Raw genomic sequence first — 13,195 nt, 5'->3', positions numbered from 1 at the left:
AGGAAGAGGGAACAAGAATTTGAAGCCATTGTATAAGTAATATAAACTTAATCATTTATAACATATGATTAATGTCCAGTTATGTATCAGGAATTATTAAATGAAGTAACCACAACATTAGACAAAATACACAGCATGGTATGAGGTCAAAGGCAAAGGTAGAGCACAGTAATTTTGTCATGCCAGGAATCAGCGCAGTGTCTCACAAAGAGCCAACCTAAACAGCACTACAATGCAGTAAAGATACACCAGGAAAAAAGACTGTTAGGCTAAAATTTTGGAGAACTGTGGAAAAGATTATTAAAAAATAACAAAAAGGGAAAGCACAGAGTGTGAGTACCATTGTCAGTGAGAGTGAAGAGCAGTGGGGGATGTGATGATAAAGGGATTACGATCAAGCACTGCTGGGCACATAATTAAATCTTCCTCATGGCTCATGGCTTTCTTCAGTGAAATGTTTCCTTTATTGGTAAAGCCATCACTATGCATTGGTATAAGAATGATTGGTATTTTGGAAGAATTAAAAATGCATGTCTTACAGATGACATTTCATTGGACTAACACATTTTAACATAACATTTTCATATCTCCTGTTAATAGTATAAAGTGGGGGTCAAAAATATCACAAGAGGCAATGGTAAGGCTAAAAGAGTTAAATAAAAAATTACAGGAAGGCTAATGAGATTGAAAAGGCACAAACGCACCATCATGTCTCCATGTGGAAAGCTCAGGAAATAACTTGTTAAATAGAAGAAATGGATCTAGTGTGTCTGAAGAAATGCTTATACATTGGTTTGTTTCTTCCTTATTAGATATTTATAATTATGAAACTATAACAGGAAGATGGAAGGGGGAGCCATAGTAAGAGGAGACATTACAATCCAATGTCTATACACTTAGAGGAATCTGTCATAAAAAAGTCAAATAGTTTCTGCAGTTAACATGTACAAGTGAGAAAGCAGGGTAAAGTTGTTTTTCTTTATAGAAAAATGAGATAATGCTCGTGAACATAGTTGTCATAAAATATTTGTTATTTGTAATATTTCAGAGTAGGGTTGAGCTCAAATTATCTAGACATGCCTATGTAAAATTCATAAAAGTGTTATATAATGCACTTCTGTGGTTATATAGGAGAAATAAACTATGGGATGTGTCAGGAACATATCCTTGAAAACAAACAAGTATGACAATCACAAAATATAAACTTTATTGAATATGCAATGTTTTTTCAAGGTTGAACAGACATCTAATGAATTTAAAATGAATAAAATGTTTAGTTTTTTGTTTACGCTTATTATTCTATTTATATGCTTAATTACTTTTACATCAAATATATCAGCTCTATAATTTTTATGAAATTACCCTAGAATATTGAGAGTAGAAAATAGAAGACAAGCACATAAACACTAAAATTAGTCTTCAAGAATAAGTTCATTTGTTTAGATGAGCTTGAAAGCTTGTTCCAGGCATCAGTCTGAGTTTTGTAATTCATGCTAGCAAACAAAACATGCAAACGCTATGCTGATTACTTTATGAACAAAAACCACAAAATCAAAATTCTTATATTCTATGGATATATAGTCTCTGGCCAAAAAAAAAAAAAATTTAGCGAAGTGTAATTTAACAAGTATTCTATGATAAGTTCTGACACGAATAAAAAGTAGGGTTTGATAATAGAAGGTGGGCGGTAGTGGCGTACACCTTTAATCCTAGCACTTGGGAGGCAGAGACAAGTGGATCTCTGTGAGCTTGAGGCCAGCCTGGTCTACAGAGCAAGTTCCAGGAAAAGTAGAACTGTTACAGGAGAAACCCTGTCTCACTTAAAAAAAATAGGTCTGTTCTGTGGGTTTCTATTTTAAGCAACATTGTTAGAATAGCTACAATGATTAGCAGTAACTTTGTTGGTGTTGTGGGGAGCTGAAGAGATGGATGCAGATATTTAGGAAATTTATCTGCATTAACTATGTTTACACTTATGAAAAGAAAGCTAGTGTGGGGAAGAGTTGAAAGAAGTGGATGGAGTAAAATGAAAAGGGAAGGAGATACATTTGCTTGGTACATAGTAAGTTTGGGAGTGTGTAGCCAGTATACAGTTTTAGTCATTGAAATCACTCTAGCAATTGCTTGGAATGATATAGGACACTATGAAAGGTACGTATCGAATATGAGAAGTGGTGGAACACATAATAGGGCTTGTTGTGACTATTATATTGAGAATACGCTATAGTGGGGAGATAGCAAACTCCAGAAACCATCGTCTTTAACCCAGAAGGCATTTATTGGAATACAGATCAAATTCTAGTAGTGCTGGAGCAATTAGTCATTTCATGTTTGTAGTCTATTTTAAAATGCTTATAATGTAAATTGATGTGTAATTTTCTTTCACTTAAGTTATTTGTAGGAAGTGCTTGCTGCAGTTCTGAGACTTGATTTCTGACCCTGAGACTGACATCATGAAGGACAGAATAGAAACCTTAGTGGGTGCATATAGGAGGTCCCTTGTCCATGGAATAAGATATGGGAGATGAAGGAGGGACGTTAGGGCTGGAAGAAGAGGAGGGAGGGGGTTATGATGTCAATGTAAAGTCAATATATTAATTAATTAATTAAAATATGTCATATGATCAAAACTGTGGCAGTCTATGTGGATATTCACACACACTATGCATGTATATATACATGCACAAACATATACACATGCAGAATAATAACCACTTAAAATTTGCTTTAAATAAACTTGTTTTCTTTTATAAAGATACATATAGTGTAACACTGTTTTTTTTATTATATTTGTTACTCCACGCATATTATATTGATATTTTAATGATGATGGTAAATTTTAAGATTGGCATAAATATTATACATTATTTTATGTGATATTATTCTGCACATATTAATTGATATACATTTCTATGTTAATATGTTAATATAACTGCACTGTTCAACAAGACAACACAGATAAATGAATATAAACAAACTTTACATGAGCCATGTAGTTCAGGTCAAGTGGGTACTGCAAAAACAACCAAAGAAAACTTGTTTTGCCTATGAGCCAGAGAATGAGACAAAACAGTAGTAGTAATTATAGCAACATTTACAATATAATAAAAAATATAACTGCATATTCACTAGCTGAGATGACTATATTTGACCAACAAAGGTATTCTAAGGAGTAGCATCAAAATATACAATCAAATATCTGTTCTAACAGACATGCATCTTATAGACCACTTCATAATTTCCTCAACAAGATGTTGAATTTTATGATCATAAAAATTAGTTTATGAATGATGATATATCTGATTTGTTTCATATATTGCTTATATTGTTTATACAGCTAATAAAATGTGTTTTGGTGGCAAAGTTGCAGTGAATTCAGTTGTTGTAATTCAATGGCTCCAACTGTGACAATCTCTAAAGCCTGGTTTGCAGTTGCAATAGTTACCTGCTCTTTTATAGATGGTAAAATGACCCCATGATTCCCTGTCTGTAATGGTCACAAATCTGTCAAGAATTCAAGGTCTGCCCCATGAACACAATGCTTAACAATGCTTAGAAAATATTTGTTCTTTATTGGTGACATATAAAATATCATTGACAGAGGTAGAGAATTTTATGTTCTTGTAAAGCCTTAGGAAAAAAATCACTTTATTTTTCTAAATTACACTGTTAGTACTTTTTCTTTAAAGCTATGATTTGCTGTTGCTATAAGCAATATGTCCAATGGTTATATTTAATTTTATGTTACAACAAATAAAGCCACAGTTTTCAATATTTTTATCAGAAAGTGACATTTTTCTGTACTAAGCTTTTATGTAAGCATTCATATATTTCATAACATGTTGATTTTCACATTTTCATGTCAAAATCCAACTGTCTCCTGCCTTTAGATTCTAATTCACTAACATATTGTAGAATTGTTAAGAGTAAATATGTTCTTTACAGTAATAATGTTTGTATTATTTTCATAAATTATAAATGAAGGAAGGCACAATGTTTCCCTCTGTTATAATTACAGATGTGAGTAAAATACAATCATAATTTGATAGAAAGAGACTAATGAGTCTAACTGATGAGGAGATAACATCCCAAACATGGAGCTAGAGAGAAAGCTGATCTGGCAATGAAATAAACATTGTAGACCACAATTATTTCTACAACATAAGAAAGAAAAATTCTCCATTGCAGGTGCTATGGATGATCTTTCTATTCTGAAGTGTTCTGTCATCACAGGTACTGTTAGTGATACAAGAAATAAGCATGCCAACTTCTTTGTCTATATTTTTCAGATGTTAAGTTTCCTTTCTTGAATAGTAATTATTTTCTATTTACTTTAAGCCTATTCTTCATAGTATGGAAGATCATATTTCATTCATTTTGTTCCTGGTTTCTTATTTCTCCTCCCCTTTAAAATATTATGCTAGTTTCATAGAAAGCTTTAACTCATTCACTGTTTATTGGATATTGAGTTCTTCCCCAAAATTCATAGGTGAAACTTCCTAGATTCAATCTCCTGATTTTTTCTTTCCCCTAAGCATGGCAAGATATCTTCTTCTGAGGCGAGCTTCACTATTTTAGAGCTTCTAGTCCCCTGGTGTGACCAACATATCCTGTTAATTTCTGGATCAGTTTCTTTTTTTTTTAATTTTTTATTAATTTATTCTTGTTACAACTCAATGGTTATTCCATACCTTGTATCCTCCCATTCTTCTCTTCCTCCCATTTTCCCCTTATTCCCCTCTCCTATGACTGTTCCTGAGGGGGATTACCTCCCCCTGTATATGCTCATAGGGTATCAAGTCTCTTCTTGGTAGCCTGCTATCCTTCCTTTGAGTGCCACCAGGTCTCCCCATCCAGGGTACATGGTCAAATATGAGGCACCAGAGTACGTGTGAAAGTCATACCCCACACTTCACTCAACTGTGGAGAATGTTCTGTCCATTGGCTAGATCTGGTTAGGGGTTTAAAGTTTACCACCTGTTAGTGTTCTGATGCAACCTCTTGAAGCCTAATCCCTAGGTCAGACACTTGGCCTCTTGCTTTGGCAGTATTTTTATATTTTGTAGAATCTTCTTTCCACCTGTCTAATACCATTCCCAGCTTGCTCCTTGTGATCATGTTACATGTTTAGGTATTTTATTTAAAGATTTGAGTTGAATTAGTTACTCCTATTCTTGCCAGTTACCCTGTTATAAAGTATATCTTTCTGAGAAATCTCCTTAACATTTGTCACATTATAATGTGTGCTCTCTTTATCACAGGTCTTCTTCTTTATCTATTGTTTCTCTCTGCTGAAAAAGAAAAAAAAAAAGAACACCAGTACTTATTATTCACAAAAGTACTACTTATACGTTTCATCGATAAACTCTTTTAGGTTCCTAAATTTCACTGAACACATCTTGATTAATATAAAACCTATCAGTATGTAAGTACAGCATTTAAATATATTTTAAAATTATATAATAATCCTGAATAGCATCTGACCTTTTAAAATACCACAATTCATTATCATATAGAAAATATTTATAAGTTATAGAAAGGTTTACTTAGGATAGATATGTAATATTTTTATATATAATTTTATTAAATATATTTTAACTGAAATTAGAAAGACAATATTTGGCTTTGATCATCTTTTTTCAGTGCAATTAATAATAAAAAAATTCCAAATTAAGAGAAAGTTATTATATTTATACTTTAAAAACTGTTTTTGATACTGTGTGGGTCCACAAAATCTCCATTGTAAATATGCCTAGGCTAATCAATATATTATCCTACTGATGACTTAGAGATGTTTAGTTATTTTGAATTTGCATATGAAATAGAATGTAAACTCTTAGAGTATAATTCCTACAGCATAACATGATAAATTATGGAAAATTTTTTGATATCTTTATGTATAATTATTTGACCCTTATGATTTAAAGTTTTAAGATGCCCGTGAAAAGTCCATCCAAAGTATCTGCTAGGGTTATTATTGGTTTTCAACTTGACTCTATCTGGAATGCAGTACAATCCAGAAATAGAAGGAACACCTGTGAGAGATCTTTTGTTTGCTTTGAAGTGGATGAATATACTTCTGGTCCTGACCTTTGAAGATTGAAGACACATCATTGATCCAGATCTTGAGCTGGGAAGACCTAGGCCTTTACTCTGGGACATCCTTTTCGATGGAAGCCTATATAGGGAATGGAAATCTATATTAGAAATAAGCTTTTGCTTTTTGCCTTTTTGACCTCAACTTGCTAGCACATCTATTCCTTCCATGGCATTGGAGCCTACTTCTTTGGGATTCTAGCATATACTGAAGACCAGCTGAGACATACAGCCCTGTGGACTGAGTGGATTTATACTGCAGCTAATATGAACATGTGTATGTGTGTGTGTGTGTGTGTGTGTGTGTGTGATGTGTATAGAGGCAGAGACAAAGACAAAGAGACAGAGAAAAAGAGATTCATTCTATACATTCTGTTATTCTAGTGAATCCTGAATAATACAGCAACTTATGTGATCTTCACCAAGGGCATCTTACAAAGGTACATGGAATGAAAGCTTAGTCCTCAGATGTTAGTTCTGTTAGGAGGTGATGCAAAATTTAAAAGGTGTATCCTTGTGAAAGAAAGCAGTAATTGTGGGCATTACTTTAAAGAGCATAGTGATATTGGGGACCTTCTTCTTTGTGTTGTTGCCAAAAATGCTGAGAAGCTTCCTGCTGTCATGCACTGTATCTCCTTAGGTCCAGAAGTAAAGGTGCCAAGACCTTATGGACATGAATTTATCCTATGGAAACTATGAACCAAAGCGAACTTTGCATCCATATCTGCTTTGAGTTGATGTCTGCTTGAAGTTGTCATTTTGAGAGGGATGGAAGATGAAACAGAATCCTTACATCTATACATTTCAATTCATTTCTTATAAACAATCTGTTAATATTTTTAAGTACTAACATTCACATGAATGGAAACTCAGTTTTATTTAACCTTCCTTCCTGTGGTTTTATTCACATTGCATTAGTCATATAATTTGATTATCCCAGCCTCTGTTGGCTGACAGTCTTAATCTCTCTTTTATATTGTTAGGGTCTTTTATGAAAACTAACTAAAGCCTTCATAATGCAGAAAATATCATGATTTAATTTTATGTTTAAAAGCAAACATATCCAAGGTATGAATTCCATGAATTTCTGTACCAAACACCATTAAAAAGAAGCAGATATGGTGCTGAAAGTTTTAACTTTAACAGTTATTTTCCAAGGGCCCTTTATATGGGAACAAATTATTACGGCACCAAACTTCTAAGTTGGCAAAAGCACATATGGATTAGGCCTTCTGCTGTTTCTTTCAGTTGGCTCTGCTTTCAGAGGTGAACCACATACAACAGTGGCCTCTGTCCCACAACAGCTGCTGCCCATTAGTACCGACCACCTTTCTTTCTTTCCCATGTGCTCCTCTTAGCTTCAGAAGCAGATAAAGATGCAGGCTAATCCACCTTGGACTGTATTTCCAAATATGCTCTGTTTCTGTTTTCTCTTCATTTTTCTTTGTGTTCATTTAATGGCTTTATTTAAAAGAAAAAGTCTCTATAGTCATTCTGAGAGATACTGTAGATTTTCTTTGTTTATTATTTCTCTACTGTTGCACATTGTATTTTAAAACAGTATTCTAATGTAGCAAATGGTTTTAGTGTTTTTCCCTCATGAAATATTCAATCATAAGTGAAGTCCTGAAGACATCCTAAAGAAAATACCCACCATGCTCAGCACTGGACCATCCCATCACACACAACTACACTTTCAATAAACTTCACGCATTCCAGCATCTGAAATACAACAATGAATGTGTAGATTTCAAAGTACCTCCTAGCTGTTTTGTAATGTGTTAACTTAGTGCTGCAATTTGGATTTGCAGCATTTGTTATTTTTTCGGTATACACCACAGAGTTCTCTGGAATGCCTCCTGTATCTGTATCTCTGAGTGATGTTAAGTCTAAAGGACAACCCCAGTCCCATTTCTGTAGTAGTCCTATGGCATTGGATAGATACAGTATTGATTCTACAGAACTCTGAAACTCTGAAGGTAGAATTTATAGTACAGAGGCAGGAACCCTGTGTATTATTTTTAGAATCAATTATTTATATAAAGTTAGGCTATGAGTAATTGTTTTATATTTTGTTCTTCCTGAGAAAACAATTATTAGTTACAAGTGAGCTGTTTGTGTTTGTTATGAATGAATAAACATTTTTACTATTAATCAAGGTAATTATCTCATATATTTTGCTTTTACTTCACTAATAATTCATTGTTTTCCTTATTTCTTTACAGCTACTAGAGCATCTCATCTGTCTGTTTGTCTGTTTGATGCTTTGTTTGCTTGAGATAGGGTTTCTCTGTGAAGTCTTGACTGTCCTGGACTTGCTTTGTAGACCAGACTTCCCTCAATCTCACAGAGATCTCCATGCCTCTCTTTCCAAGTTCCGGGACTGCAGGCTTGTGCCACCACACTTGCCTGAAAGCAACTTCTTTTACAATGGAAGAAATAGAATAATAAGGTCTTGAGGGTTGATTTTTCTGTAGCAAATATGTCTGCATTCTGATATATTGTAACTGTTTTATGCCTACTTTATCAGTAACAGATTCAGTTTCCTTTACCTTTATATGCATTTCTCTTGCAAGCTTTTCCTAAGAGTTCACTTACTTCATCAGTAAATGAAAATCACATCCTCCACAAATCAGATTTCGGATTTAGAGATATAAAAATCTGCAGATTCCACATAGAGACAATGGAAAGACAAGGTATATCTGTAGGGGGGTGCTACTAGCTGTTGATGGCTCCAAGGGAAAGAGGTAATTTTCATTGAAGAAGTGACTACTAGTAATTTGCCCATATTGTATTGGAAGAGCCCACATCCATGTGCATATGGTGGTCAACATTACTTGAGCTCACTGTGTATTAGGAGGTAAATGTGTTGTAGATGGTCCATTAGAGAGTTAGATATAATGAATGAAATGCAGCTATAAACAAGATATATAATATGCATTTATGAAAAATTCTGTGAGTAAATTATTATTATTATTTTCTTCAGAAAAGAGCCTTTATCATAAGCTAGAAGTGGCTCTTGCTCATCCAGAAAGACACGTAATGGTTCTTGGAGCTTGGCATCGAAGTAACTTAAGTTCCTTAGATTCAGGCCTGAGACATCTTGTCTCAGAGAAAATAAAAAGGGAAAATGCAGGAGAAGAACTGATACCAAAATTTGTTCCATAAGCGACAGAGCATACATGTGAACACACACACACACACACACACACACACACACACACACACAAACACATACACAAATGCATTTTGATAGTTTTTCTTTATTTATAGAAAAAATCATATATCACAAAACACAAGTGCTTTTATTGCTAGTTTTTCCTTACTTATTGAAAACAATTTCATATATCCTGGATATGGTTTCTTCTCCTCGGTTCTCCCCTTCTAGCATTTCATCAGGATCCTTGCCCTGTCAATCTGTTATTAGAAAACAGACTTTTATAGGAATTACAATAAAATGAAATATAATAAGGTAGAACAAAAACTAACACATCACAACAATACAAAACAGACAGAAGGAAAAGAGCCCAGGAAAGAGCACAAGAAACAGATATAAATGCAAAGCCTCCTTTGCTCATACACTCTGAAAGCCGATAAAACCAGTAAACCAGAAGCCGTAATATATATGAAAAGGATATTCTATAAGATAGAGAGTCTCAAAAAACGCTATTAAGTTTGCTTTCTGCCGGCCATCTTTTACTGTCCATGCATTCTACCTTTTAGAATATATTCTCTAGTAAGACTCCCTTGGAGAAACTATAATTTCCTTTTCAAATGGTTATCAGTTACAAATAATTACAAAATAGAAACATGTTACGAATTGATAAATAGGTTATCTTTTAGAGATGGGTGCATGTGTTTACTTCTCCTTTCAGCTCTAGTACCCATCTGGTGGAAAACCATGCGGGCCCAGTGTGTGCTACTTCAATCTCTGTACATTTATATGCTCATCAATATGGTTGATTTAGAGGGCTTGTTTCCTTAGTGTCCTCCATTCCCTTTGGTTCTTAAATTCTTTCTGCTTTCTATTTGTAGGGATCACTGAGCTTAGAGAGAGAGTGAGAGAGAGAGAGAGAGAGAGAGAGAGAGAGAGAGAGAGAGAGAGAGAGAGAGAGAGAGAGAGAGAGAGAGAGAGATTTGAAGGGGACTTGGCGTTTAGGTTTAGGTCTTCCAAGGTTTCCTTTGTATATTGTCTGTTGGTGCATTTCCATATTTGTTCCCATCTGATGCTGGACGAATTGTCTGTTGATGACTGCACAAGTCATTTACCTATGAATATGGCAGAATGACATGTTCTATTTTGTTTCTATATTCTTTCAGCAGACGAGTAGTATTTGATTTTAACTAGTTCTCTGAGCTATCTAGTCTCAGTTTCGTGGAGATTCTTGGGTGTAATGATTATATCTTGTGAAGTGGGGCTGAAGTCAAATCAGATATTGGTTGGTTAATCACAAAAGATTTGTCCCACCATTGCACTAGCATACCTTGCAGGCAGGACACCAGTGTAAAACAAAGGTTTTGTGGCTGAGTTCATGTTCATGTTTCTGCTTTGGTGACATTAACAGCACCTTCCAGTCCTAAAGTGCTATATAGACACCAGCTCAACTTCCCTATGTTAAGTTAGATGTTTAGGTATTGTCTTCAGCAATGAGGCTTTTCCCTCAGTTTGTAGAGAACAAGCTGTAGTCTTGAAAATAGTCTCAATTGTTTGGAAGTTCTCATGTGTCCCTTCAGGACAAACACTCAATTAGATTTAACCCATTCATAGTACAGAAAGGTTAATTTGGGTGACAATAGATAGCCAGTTGGGGATCTGTCTTCGACAAATTTTTGCAACTCCATTTTGATTTCTTTCAAATATGTGCATATTTCAGAAAGATTCCAGCTTATTCTGTTTCCATATTTGCCCTCAAATCGCCCTCAATTTCAGCTCTCTTGATAGATATTTTCTCCCTTTGGTCACTCTTTCTTTCCACTTTCCACTTGGTCCTCCTATTCTAGCCCTGTCTCAACCAACTATTACTACATATTCTATTTTTTCTGCTAGGGAGAACTATCTTCTCCGTTCCACCCACAATCCTTCACTGCACCAAAGCTTTATGACTCTATGAAGTTTAGCTTGTTTATAATTGATATAGCAACAACATTTTAAATAAGATTACTTTGTAGTAGTTACTTATATTAAGATATTTTGACATTTGCAATTGAAAATTTCATACAAGAGTACTCTATTTTTTAAATTTCTCTATCTCCCAATCCTCCTTTTAACCTCCACTTTAAGAAGCTTTTAATATCAATTTGTAGGTAATTAAATTTTTTTTTGTTTTAAAAGTCTTAGTTTTAAAATACTTTGTAGTGACATAAGAATGCAAAGAATTATAATTGAAACTGGGTATTTACCATTTCGAGACTGATTTCCATTGCCAAGTCTATATCAGAAATCTTTTACTAAAAGAGGGGTATAGTGGATGTATTGATTCAGGTTTACATGATGCTGAAATTTCCACAAGTTAGTGTGAAGATAATGGTTATCCAAAACTGTGGGTGGACATCCTTAAATTCTATCAATCAACAAATACACAAAGAGATATAATGAGTACAAAGAAATTTTCTAAAGTGAATATTACACAAAGTGTAAGAATGTTGATCCAAAGAAAATAAATAACCAGCTTAAAATATATCATGCCATTTAAAATATTCCACCAATATAAGTTGAATGAAGGTAGATGGAAAACCCACAATGAATAAACAGAAACAACTAATTTGTTAAAATTGAAGTGTCAGAGGAAAACATTTAGGCAAAGAAAACATTACTATAGAATTACTATGTGGGAAAGAAATAACCACATTTTGTTCTGTATACAATTATTAAAACAGATGGCCCAATGGCTGCTCCAAAAAGTCATCTTTGTATTTCTCCTGGGTCCTGCTATGCTTGCTCCAGCCACCTTCTTCTCTGCCACCTCCTCCTCCTCCTCCTTATCCACAGACTACAGCAGCTTTCTCTCCAGAGTCCTTGCACTCAATTTCCTTCTCATTCACTGAATCAGACCACCGCTGTGCCCCACCATGTCAGACACAGCAGTGGGCACCAGCTCTGAGATCACCAGCAAAGACTTGAAGGAGAAGAAGGAAGTTGTGGAGGTGGCAGAAAATGGAAGAGACACACCTGCCAGTGGGACTGCTAAGAAAAATGGGGAGGCTGACAATGAGGTAGATGAAGGAGAGGAAGAAGGTGGGGAGGAAAAGGAGGAGGAGGAGGGAGAAAATGATGGTGAGCAAGAGATGAAGATGAGGAAACTGAGGCTCCTATGGGCAAGTGGGAAGCTGAAGATGATGGGGACAATTAAATGCTGACAACAAGAAGCAGAAGACTGAGGAGGATGACTAGATAGCAAAAAGGAAAAGCTAAGTTTGGCATCCAGAGGGCATGTATGAGGTTGTCCCTACTCTCTACACCTGGAATCCACAGGGAGAGTGTGCTACTATATCTGAGCAGAGGGTCTAAAGCCACATAGTACATAGTCCTTGATTGATGTTTCAGTCTCTGTGTTGTAGTGAGGTTATCCTGTATTATGTTTCTAATATCCATTTATAAGTGAGTATATATACCCTGAGTGTTTTTCTGGGTCTCGGTTAACTGACTCAGGATTACCTTTTCTAGTTCCATCCATTTGCCTGCAAAGTTCCAGATTTCCTTGTTTATAATAACTGAATAGTATTCAATTGTGTAAATGTACCACATTTACTTTATCCATTATTTAGCTGAGGGACATCTAGATTGTTTCCAGATTCTGGCTATTATGATAAAGTTGCTATGAACATAGTTTATCAAATGTCTTTGTTGTATGGTAGAGCATCTTTTGGGTATATGTCTAAGAGTGGTGTGGTTGGATCCTGAGGTAGAGTTATTCCCAATTTCCTGAGAAAGCACCAGTTTGGTTTCCAATGTGGTTGTACAAGTTTGCATTCCCACCAGCAATGGAAGAGTGTACCCCCTTCTCCACATCCTCGTAAGCATATGCTGTTACCTGAGTTTTTGATCTTAGCTATTCGGATAAGTGCAAGATGGAATCTTAGAGTTGTTTTGAGTTGCATT

The 13,195-nt window shown here is 34.9% G+C and overlaps 1 pseudogene; it reads left to right on the top strand.

Annotated features, from left to right (window-relative positions):
- Positions 1-12,165: 12,165 nt before the first annotated feature.
- LOC127193662 (prothymosin alpha-like) lies at positions 12,166-12,487 on the top strand (annotated as a pseudogene).
- Positions 12,488-13,195: the final 708 nt, after the last annotated feature.

The sequence above is a fragment of the Acomys russatus genome, chromosome 9 (genome assembly GCF_903995435.1).
Source record: "Acomys russatus chromosome 9, mAcoRus1.1, whole genome shotgun sequence".
NCBI lineage: Eukaryota > Metazoa > Chordata > Mammalia > Rodentia > Muridae > Acomys > Acomys russatus.
The sequence above is the reverse complement of the archived record's forward strand: the minus strand, read 5'-3'. Positions and strand labels throughout refer to the sequence as shown.